The sequence below is a fragment of the Coenobita brevimanus genome, chromosome 90, assembly GCF_032717465.1.
Source record: "Coenobita brevimanus isolate Jiangsu-jjx chromosome 90, ASM3271746v2, whole genome shotgun sequence".
Classification (NCBI taxonomy): Eukaryota; Metazoa; Arthropoda; class Malacostraca; order Decapoda; family Coenobitidae; genus Coenobita; species Coenobita brevimanus.
In genome coordinates, this window is record NC_137043.1 from 6,535,400 (window position 1) to 6,547,374 (window position 11,975).

The window sequence follows — 11,975 nt, forward strand, 5'->3', positions numbered from 1 at the left end:
AAGTCATTAATTAACCGATACCTAACCAGACCACAGCACTATTAACAAAGCAGAGAAAAATCTCATAAAATGTTTAAGTTGTAAAGTCAGGCATAACCAAGAAGCGGTGCCAGGCACAGTAAACCCGTCCCCAGCAATCATTTTACTGCTGTCGTATAAACACAACAGGATATCTAGTCAAAGATGTCACATATCAATTTGGTGTAAATCGGGTGAAAATTGACAATTTTATGACCATTTGAAATTTTAGGCCTGACCCACCTGACATTCACCCCTCCTACCGCTAACTTGGGGGTTACCCCCCTGATGTAATGAGGCATGTTATAGGATGCAAATTTGAAAGATGCACATTTAAGTTTTGGTTTCACGTCGATGTGACTAAGTTGAAAGGTGTTATGGCGAAAAAACGATATTTATACAGTAATTATATAATTATGGAGCCTACAGCCTCGGCCCTGGCCCAGTTTGGCCCATAATTTAATCAGGTGATCAGGCCATAGCCTATCATCCCTGTAATTGTTGTAAAAATCGCACCGGTAGTTTTTGCGTAAAGTTGTTCTCAGACAGACAAACAGACAAACAAACAAAAACAGACAAACCACGTGAAAACAATACCTGTCCCCGAGCCCCTCTGGGGCGGGGACGGGTAAGAATATGTTATACGCGAGTGAGTTCGAAGGTGAAAGGAGGTATGGTTGGCTAAGAAGAAAATGGTTATGGTAAAGGATGTGTGAGAAAAAAGATGTATGGAAGCTGCTGAAGACGTGCCTTACATGTGTTATCTTTCTTTCTTTCTCTCTCTCTCTCTCTCTCTCTCTCTCTCTCTCTCTCTCTCTCTCTATCTATCTCTATCTCTCTCAGGACAATGATGGAGGGGGTCAGGTAGGGGTTGTGCAAAAATGAACCGTTGTAAAGCTGTCATGTCCTTAATTTGGGAGAAGTTCTGAGCACCGCTGGCCGGGACCATGATATCTGGCACGGAAGGCGGAGGACAGAGGCAGATATTTAGTATTCTGGATGGAGAAAATAATGCCAAAGGAAAGAAGGAAATAATGAGAACTAAACAAGGGATCGAGAAATACGGAAGAGAAAGGACGGAAACAGAATGGAAGGAGTAATGAAATGTGAAATGTATATACTCTGTGCTGGAATATATGCTGGCATATGCTCAGGGGACAAGAAATTAGGGACGAATTTTGCAGGAAAGAAGGAGGTGCTTAGGATTTTATCAGTTAACATAAGATTGTAACAAGGCGATGGTTAGGACTTTTACTTTATAAATTAATAATAAAATAGTTTATTATTACATGGGATATCTAATGAACAGACAATTAAACCTGAAAGATAAACTATATAAAGTTTCATTCGACATTTTCCTGGTGAAAGCAAGGAGGGATTAAGAATCTTAGAATTCTTTCTCGAATAATAATGTGATCGGAAAAAGGGCTTTTATATATATATGACAAAAACTGCCATACAAACAAAAGCAGACACGAAAGATTGATGATAAGGGGCGGGATTACGACTTTTTTCTTTATACAGATAAGGAGATAAGAGGATCTGTCTTGTTTTAGCTACCTCAGCAAATATCAGAGTCAGAAATTGATAAACCTTACTTTCGCACCATGTATCTAGTCATTTTCGCTTGGTTAACCAAACATATGCACTATGATTAGTGGTTAAGGTTCAACCCGTTCCTTTTCACGGTTTGGGGTCTTCTCTCACTGAAGCATTCTCTCCGGTGCATCACAGTTCATGAACGACGTGTCTCGGTGACTGTGTCACTTTTTAATTTGCCGCATTACACAATCAAGTGGACTACAGTAGAGGAGTAACCAGTTGATTTTCAGTGTTGTAAGCCTTCATCACTCTCAGCTTCCTGATTTTCACAGTCTCCATTCCTCACAACCTACAGTACTGATTTGCAAGTTCTATGTCTCCCCTAGGCCTAACTCACTGATTTTCAAAATTCTGAGTCCCCCTTCCCTCCAGTTTGCTAATTGCCAAGTTCTAAGTCTCCCTTCATCCCAGCCTACTGCTTTTCAAGTCTCTAACTACTGCTTTTCAAGTTGAGCAGAGGGTGTTGCGATGGTTTGGGCATATGGAGAAAATGGATAACGAGCGATTGGTGAAAAAGATAACTAGATCTGATGTGAGAGGTGTAAGGCTGAGAAGAAGACCACGAATAGGATGGATGGACAGTGTGAAGAGAGCGCTGGATGCGAGAGGGATGTCTGTTGAGCAAGGAAGAGTGGCTGTGTGTGACAGAAATAAATGGAGAGAAATTGTGAATGAATAAGTGATGACGCAGCCCTGAGGGGATATTCTCCCGCATTTGGTCTGATCAGCTTTCAGGTCAGGTGAGGGTAAGGGGATGGGTCTGTTATGATGTGGCAGGGGTAACCCAGCTCTGCTGTCGGGCCCTGCTGCGGATGTCACTGATTGCATTGCGCAGTTGACCCTTGTGCGGTGTGGCGCGGTGAGGATCTGTCCATTCTCCCCTTTGGGGCTAAGATGCGAATGAATGTGTTTGAATGGATCAGTAAATGGGGAGTGTGTCGTCCTGTCTCAGCTACCTCCCTTTCCTTGGAGGAAGCAGCCTAGGTATATAAATAGATAGATAGAACTCTCCCCTGTGCTCACCGTCGTCCACTGAAGACAGATATATCACGTGGCTGTCATCTATTTCCAGGCACTTTATGATAAGCCCTCCTTGGATATTAAAGCCTCACACTCCTATTTGTGACCTCCTCCTTCCGTTCCAGAATATAAATGGTGAAAGCCAAGTCTCCTTCGTTAAACCTTATGGTCGAGTCAGTATTTATCAGACCCATAAATCAGAACTCATGAATATGGAAGAGTTTCAGCCATATCCCTCATCCTCCCCTCCCACTCGCAGCACAGTTTGTAGATAACTTTTCTGAGTAATAATGTTATTTTTCGTTGTGTTACTTCACACATATAACAAGTATGTGGTAAAGGCCAGTGCACCCGAGTTCCAAATTTCTAAGCACCTCTTCCCCACCTGCACTTTACCAGGCTTGGGAAAGTTGATTAGGGATGCCACTTTCACTTCCAGGAGAAAGTTCAGTCCAACAGTGAAACTCTTATGGGGTAATATAGATTCAGATACAGACACAGGAACCCCCCCCACAACCTCCACACCCCACCATGTATCACAGCCTGTGGATGCCATATCTAATGGCCATTTTCTAGGTGCCATGAAAGACTTTGCAGCACCTCTTGTATAGCTGTTTATTGTACACTTTACGTCTGAAAATTCTTTTGAATGGTATTTATGTATTTAATGGCGGTAAAGTGTAATTAGAAAATACAAAAAGTTGCCAAGGTTTACTATGAAGAATAAATCGCTTCTGAAGAGTGCTCCAAAACCTCCGAAGTCCTGTAAGATGAAATTCACAGTCACCAGACCAGGTTGGTTTTGGTAGTCAAAAATATAAGAGTCCCTATCATTTCACCTCTTCTACTTCTCATTTTCCTTTGTTAACTAACATTCACAAACTACAATAGGCTTAGTATATTTCTCTGCCGATAATAGATTATCTGTGATACGATACATCAGGGAGAAGAGAGATGGAAAATGCGCTGTGGGAATAGAAATAGTGTAATAGTAAATCAGCTTATTATTTTTATTATTATTATTATTATTATTATTATATATGAAATATATATAGGAATATATTTTATAATAATATCTATATCTATCTATCTATATACCTAGGCTGCTTCCCCCAAGGAAAGAATATAGGGAGTATATGGGAAGTTGTTGAATGCTGTGAAGAGTATGTATGAGGGTGCTAAGGCCGCAGTGCGTGTGGATAGTGAACTGAGTGAGTTTTTCTATTTGAAGGTTGGATTGAAACAGGGAAGTGTCATGTCTCCATGGTTGTTCAATATGTATATGGATGGGGTTATAAAAGAGATACAAGGCAGGGCAGTGGAAGTTGGAGTGGCCCTAATGAGAGAGGGCAGTGTTTGGAAATTCACTGTACTGTTGTTTGCAGATGATACTGTGTTGTTAAGTGAAGACGAAAGGGAGCTGCAAGGCTTGGTGGATGAGTTTGGGAGAGTGTGTAAGAAACGGAATCTAAAGGTGAATGTTGGGAAGAATAAAGTTATGGTCTTCGAGAGAGGTGAAGTCAGTGAATGTACAGTGAGGCTGGATGATGAGGAAATGGAAATGTGAGTACGTTTAAGTACTTGGGTAGTGTGATGAGTGAGGATGGAAGTTTGGAGGGTGAAGTGCTTGAAAGGGTACAACAAGGAAGAAAGGTTGCTGGTTCCCCGAGGGCAGTGATAAGAAACAGGGAAGTCAGCATGGAAGTGGAAAAGTTATTACACGATAGTATTGTGATACCAACTCTAACGTATGGAAGTGAGGCTTGGACGTTGTTGGAGGGACACAAGTCAAGAGTGAGAGCAGTGGAAATGAATTATCTGAGAGAAACCTGTGGAGTCACATGGAGAGACAGCCAAATGAGGATGTGAAGGAGCGTTGTGGTGTGGATGTGGATGTGATAGGAAGCGTTAGGAGAAATATATTGAGGTGGTTTAGCCATGTGGAGAGGATGGAGAGTGAGAGACTGACGAGGAGATTGTATGTGAGTGAGGTGGAGAGGGAGAGAGGGAGGGGAAGGTCAAGGATGAGATGGAGGGATGGAGTGGAGAGGTATATGAGAGAGGGGTGTGTGAACTGGGAGCAGGGCAGGGAAATGGTGGGGGACAGGGAGACGTGGAGGCGATTTGTTTGTGGCCACCCCATATAAGGGATTAAGGCTTCTGGCAATAGATAGATAGATAGATGGATAGATGTTGATGAAGAAGATGATGATGATGATTATTATTATTATTATTATTTACAGTATATTATAAATATTATTTCGAATCCTGTCAGTGCATTCCACAAGTGAGACAAAGACCAAACACGTTGATTTACAGGTCTCTGGATCCTCGACCCCACCCTACCTTTTACGCTCAGTTCCATGTATTATGTAATATTATGGTGATTTGGCAGGTAATATGAAGCCTACTCACTCCAATCATGCGCTTCTTCACCCCCCCCCCCATCCCCGACACACAGTTTATAAAGCCAATCCCATTTTACCCATTTCAGGCTGTAGGTCCCAAGGTTATGCTGTGCAGACCATTGCATTTAAGGGTAGGTGACCAGCCTATTCCCCTTGGTGGCATTACATGATCGAAAAACCCACAGTTGTCTCTTGGGGATCGAATTTTTCCTAAGCCAATAGATCTATGTGATCAATGAATCGTAATTCACAGGTCTGAACAGATGCATTGCTCTTCTCACTCTCCCCCCATACCATATAACTTGCAGACGCTGTATATTTTTAACTGTCTGTGCACCTGGTGGTTAGAACCTCCCGGTCAGAGTGAAAGTCTTGCATAGGTTTGATCCCCAAAGGCTGGTTGAGGCTTTTCGATCATGCAGTAGTAAATCAACCCCGATCTGTCTGGTTGAGCAAAACTTATCAACCGCAGCAATTACTCCTGCAGGGCCATCCCGTGCAGTGAGGCGATGCCCTGTTGCGGTGGACAGCACCTCGCCACAGCAAGACTCGGGGAAGAGTGTGCAGGTTTAGTTCCTTGATGGATGCAGGAACTGTTTCTTTCCACACATAAAACAGGGCATCATAACAAGATCCACATCAATCCATTATTTGGTTATATGGTTACTACCCAGCGTTATAAATGATTTCCTGGATTACACAGAAACCATTAGGCTTGTCAGTCAGTGATGAGTGACCTCATGCATCAAGTGAGTGGCTGATGGTCAGCTTCACCTACCGTGATCATGCAGTGTTATCAAGGAAAGTAGCCTAATGATGTAATCTTAAATGTACTGCACTATGTATGCGTAGGCTTGGGCCACTACACCACCAAGGGAGTAACGTGGGAACGGCTCTTACCGTTATTTTTTACTTGGCTGTCAAACTTTACCAACAAAGTAGGGCTATTGTAAATGCCTACACTACTGATTTTCAAGGCTCGTGGAATCTTACTCTCGCTGACTAAGGAGGCTAAATTTGACATCTTTAATGAAGAGTTTTTACAGTAGATTAACCGTAAAAGCTGGTTCTAGTCACGAAGAAGTTCAATGAAAAGGATTAGTACTGTGGCACTTTATTTTTTTTGTAATTGAGCTATGTGAAATAAGCTGCAGAGGGACGAAAATGTACCAGAATAGGATGGAAAAAATTATAACACCTCTCGCTTAACTTCTTTCAGCGTGTGATATGTTCATAAACTCTTGTACGGTAGTAGTTGCAGTAGTAGTAGTAGTAGTAGTAGTAGTAGTAGTTGTTGTTCCCTAGGCAGTCTGGCCGAACAGCCCCGAGTCCCTTAGGAAGGCCATGGCCGAGATCGAGCTTTCCCACAGAGTTCTCAAAGAGTGTATGTTGTGTTGTTGGCGTAGGTGATTGTGTGCAATGCAGTCTTCCATAATGTGCTTAATAGTATGGGGTGCTGTGTTGCATCCTGGACAGGCATCAGCGACGGAGTCATCAGCCTCTTCTAGTTGTACGGTAGTTATGCAGTGCGTGTCCAAATTACAAACATATCGTTAACATGCAAGTGAGGAGTAAGGTGTAACATGCAAAGTGATTCACTGGGGAAGAGGTGTAACAAAGCCTCGAACACAGTCGATAACCCTTAGTCTCTTTCATCGAATAACTAAAGACATACTTTCTACTGAGCATACGTCATATACAAATTGTAACTCTTTAGTCTTGTAATATTTAAGTCTTGAGTTTTGGTTAGTTATTTGGGTAATTGAGGAGCAGGAAGAGTTAAAGATGAATACAGGGAGTTGATCTTGATTTATTTTCTTCAAAGAAAGTCTAAGTTGAGCAGCGTATGTATTATACAGGGACTTAGTATACTAAGTCTAGTCGGACCCCTCTTCTTATTCGCTCTTTCCACTACCTGCCGGTTCTATGTCCACTCCCTTTCTGAGCTCTGATTCCTACATTTTCGTTTAGCAGGGGTCGTGTCACGTGTGCTATACTGTTGTTGAAATGTTCTAGAAGCCCGTGTGTGTGTATGTGTGTGTACTGTCATGAGGCGCTGTTTGTGGGCTGTTGTGCTGGTGTGTTCATTCTGCAGAGGTGCTAACGTCATTTCCTTTTGGCCCTTAGGTTTGATATTGACCTAACCTCTAGACTATACATGCATGTTGCCAGCTATTATGTATTAAGATATTTTTTGAGCCCTGACATCGCTCAGTCACACAGCTGGCGGTCCTCCGACAGAAATCATCATTGACATTTGCTAATCAATTAATACATAATATTATTCTTCTTCACTCTTAATACATAATATTGATTACAATATTGTATAGATATAATATTCATGGTAATATTGCAATGATCCAGTAATATTACATTTTAAACAGGTTGTATACATAACTGAACAAATGCAATATGGTTAAATTGGTTATTGTATGCCATTTTGTAAGATGTGTATGTATAACAGACATACGCATATAATTGTGCAATGGTAATATTGCTAGGTCATTACATTACATATGGAGAGATCCTTTTAGTAATATCTAATACTTCATCTTACTTGTGTGATGATTCTGGTAATACAGAATTGTAGTAACATTGTATGAATTGTTACATAATATTGTAGTAACACTGTATGAATTGTTACATAATATTGTAGTAACATTGTGGTAATACATAATTGTAACACTGTATGAATTGTTACATAATATTGTAGTAACATTGTGGTAATACATAACTGTAACATTGTATGAATTGTTACATAATATTGTAGTAACATTGTGGAAATACATAACTGTAACATTGTATGAATTGTTACATAATATTGTAGTAACATTGTGGTAATACATAATTGTAACATTGCATGAATTGTTACATAATTGTATTGTAATTGTTACATATCGTTTGTAGTTACACAATTGTTGCAAGTGTAACATAATGCAATCGTTTGTCGTTACATAATTGTAATAACTGCAGTCGTGACATCGCTAATCCTGTCGTGCTGCGGTCGATGATAGTGATGATGTGCCTTGCCACTGGCTCGTGGAGAACATTTTTTTTTTTTTACGCTTATAGAAGGAGTTTAAGTGGTATTTTGGCATTTGTAGTAACACTTACACCTATTTTCATTTGTTTGTTATGTGATCTTACTGTATTTCTTTTTTCTTTTTTTTGTATGTATTGATTTTCTATAGTTTGTTTTTCTTCGTTTGTCTACGTTTTTTCGGTGTTGTCTAAGGTTGCATAATTGCTGGCTGATTCCCTTGGGACGCTTTTTAAAGGTTTAGCTTATATTGCACAGATATTATTGAAAATGATATTTTATAGCCCCATATTTTGTTATTTTATATATATAAAAAAATATATATATATATACACTATATACAGTATTAACTACATACACTGACTTGTTCACTTGTACCTATCGTGGGCAATATGTGTCAGCACTGTGTGGAAATCTTTGTCATCACGATTGTGTGGAAGATGTTGTTCTTGTCGCTCAGTATCTCCGTTCTATGAGATGGGAGATCTTGGATCATGATGAGCGTAGTTGACTTAGCCTGTTCTATTTTCCATTTCGCTAACTTCACTATTTCATCCACTTCCTTTGTGTTATGTGCTTGTGAAACATAGCTTCTTATCATGAAGTCCAGGGTCCTCATTGGTCTCGCGATGTGCTCTAGATAAGAAGGTAATTCGTATAAGTAATCCAAGCTGATTTCAGTACTCATGACATCTTTTATGATTGACGTCGTGGCCATTGGAGCTATGAGGCATCCTTGCTGTACTATGTGTTGGGGGTCTAAGTGAGCATATCCTCTTGCTATGTAGAGGAGAATCCATAGCATTAGTCCCTTCATCGTTACCCACCAACAAAAAAAATCTATTAATTTTCTAATTTTGTGGCAACGAAAGTACGAACCTCGTCTTCAAATCTACAGTGAATTTCTACAAAAGCAGGCAAGACTGTAACCAATATCAGCTTCAGTTCTACAGTTGATTGTACACTATCTAGAAACTACAATTCTATGATCAAGTAACCACAAGCGAGTATACAGCAAAAAGAACGAGTTTACAAGTTTAGGAGTTAACGAGTCTGAGAGTCTACAAGTCTACAAGCCTACGAGTCTACAAGCCTACAAGTCTACAAACTTACGAGTCTACGAGTGTACAGTTGAGTCTACATTATCAAGATAGAAAACAAACAATACCTCTCACAACCAACAACTCACAACCAGCACCTGACAGTATTCTCTCCAACCCCCCCTCCGTCTCCCCGATCATCACGCTGATGTAGAGGTCAAGAGGTCACACGACGCCTTGCCAGTAGTTTAACAAAATATTGATACAAACAATCTTCCAATTTCTATGACGAACCAACGAACTACAACCATCTACGATCAACTACAAGTAACAACTCTACGAGTCGTCTGTATAATCTACACGCACCTACTGTACAAGTAGCGACATTCTTCATCCCACAACGAGTAAATCACAAGAAAAAAGGACCAAGTCCCTAGCTGTCCACAATGGCACTTCATTTAATCATCAAGAGTGCATTCGGGAAACTTAGTGGGGGAGCTCTAACCTGGCATCCACCTCACTCAACATGTGAGGGAACAGCACCTCAACAACATCCCATCACCCAGCCCCCGGGGTGAGGACATCCGGCTCACCTGGCTGGTTAACTAGAGAGATATGACCGGCAACACGGACCGGTTAACATGCCATGAAGACATCATTGTAACTGCTTAACGTGGACAACAACCATTTCCAAGTGAGGAGTAAGGTGTAATATGCAATGTGATTCACTGGGGAAGAGGTGTAACAAAGCTTCGAACACAGTCGATAACCCTTAGTCTCTTTCATCGAATAACTAAAGACATACTTTCTACTGAGCATACGTCATATACAAATAACCATCCATCTTTTCTCGTGCTGCTCATCCCACCAGTCCGGTTACATATTTCCTATTTTCTTATTACCATCTTCACAATTTTATTTCCCTCGGTATATACAAATCGAACTGGAGGTGTGAGATACAGCCTTTAATAGTCGCTGTACAGCAAGACGTCTTCCTAATCAAACTGTAATAATATAGGTGAACCAGGAATGCAAAAAAAGAAAGAAAAAGAAATGATACGTCACCATAAGGACAGGGTTATCACACACACTCCGGGCTGCCCAGACCGCCCCCTTCCTCCACGCATTAGTGCTTACAACGTTAACCCCTAAGTCTAGTAATACCAAGTTGGTTCACTTTCCCTCAGTGCCAGGGAGGCGTGGCTTGTGTGTGACGTCAGGCGGATTAAGTAACAGAAAATGTATAAAAGGGCAGACTCAAATTAAACCTTTATAATAAGGGAAAACGAAGAAGGGGAAGAAGTGTGGACTCGTTTAACCGAATAACATTGCGGTAGGTTCCCTCACACCCCTTTGCCTTCCTTCACACATTTCAGTCCCTTCCCTCACTTTGAACTGAAACTGTCATGATCTGGAGATTGCAGCATACATCCACTCACCACCACGGTCAGGCGTCAACTGAACTTGGGTTTCGTGCAAGCTGACGTCACTCCGCCCCCTGCGCCAGCTTGGACTCGTTTTAGATGGAAGTGATCAGACTTGGTATTAGTAGACTTAGGTTAACCCCTTGCGTCTGTTGGGCCAGGTGCGTTGGTTCCACGTACGGAAGGGGTTTGGCTTCTTGACTCGCCGGGACATGGGGGACGACATTTTTATACATCGTTCGTCCATAGTGGCCCCCAACCCTTCCCACCCTGTGCCTTCGGTTGAGGCTGGTGAGGTTGTGGAGTTCGTCGTGATGGCGGGAGATAAGGGTCCTGCGGCTGCCTCCGTCACCGGCCCTGCTGGCCAGGCGGTGCGGGGCTCTCACCACGCCCTCCCCCATCGTCGGCGCCGTCGTCAGCCTCGGTCTCCCTCTGCTGCTTCTGCTTCTGCCTCTGCCTCTTCTGCTTCCACCCTAGTCACCATGTGCGTGGAGGTTGCTAAGGCTTTCTCGGGGGGTGATATGGCAGTTCTCGCCCAGCGCCTGCCCGCCATCTCACAGGCAACTTCCTGCCATACTCATCCCAGAGTCTTTCTCCTCCCCACCTGTGGTGCGGAAGAGGCCTTGGAGGAGGGCCCCTCGTCGTCCTTCGGGGCATCCTATGACCTCCACCAGCTTGGTCCCGAGGGTGCTGCAGCTGCAGCCCTCACCTCCACCTACAAGGCTCCAGCTGGCCGGACGTTCAGTCTCTCGCCAGTCTGCCCCGCCGCCACTACCCGTGGTACCTATGGAGGTTGGGGATGCGGCGTTGCCTTCCCCACCTAAGGCTGCTGTTTCTGATGCCCTTGTCTCCCCTGCTCCTACCGTGGTACACGACGAGGTGGAGTCTGCTCCACCTACGGGGCTGGCTCCAGTGGATCGGGAGCCTTCTGGTCCAGTTCATCACCTCACCTGGGCAGACTTTGCCGCCCTTGATGAGTCAGAAATGGACTCCGTGTATCGCCATCTTCACGAGTACAAGGACTCTGCCCCTGTGACTCCAGATGAGAAAGACTTTTCCAAGGGCGATTTCCGGCGGGCTATGCTCTCCTTCACCGAGCTGCGCCGGGGATCCCTCCAGACCATCAAGGACCCTGACGAGGTGAAAATCCTCAACCATATCCTCCATGGGGTGCAGTCTATCTCTACGTCCGACTCCGCCTCTGCCACCAGCTCGGTTTAACTTACATCCTGTGCCCTTCTTCCTGCCATGTTTACGTCCTGTGCCCTTCTTCCTGCCTCGTTCGCCTTTGTGTCTTAGAGTGACTGTTTTCAATGATTTTGGACTTTTTAAAATTTTGTCTATAATAGATCGTTTGGCCTAATACCCAAAATAGTGGGTGATGGCCATTAAAAAAAAAAAAAAAAAAAAAAAAATTGCGTCT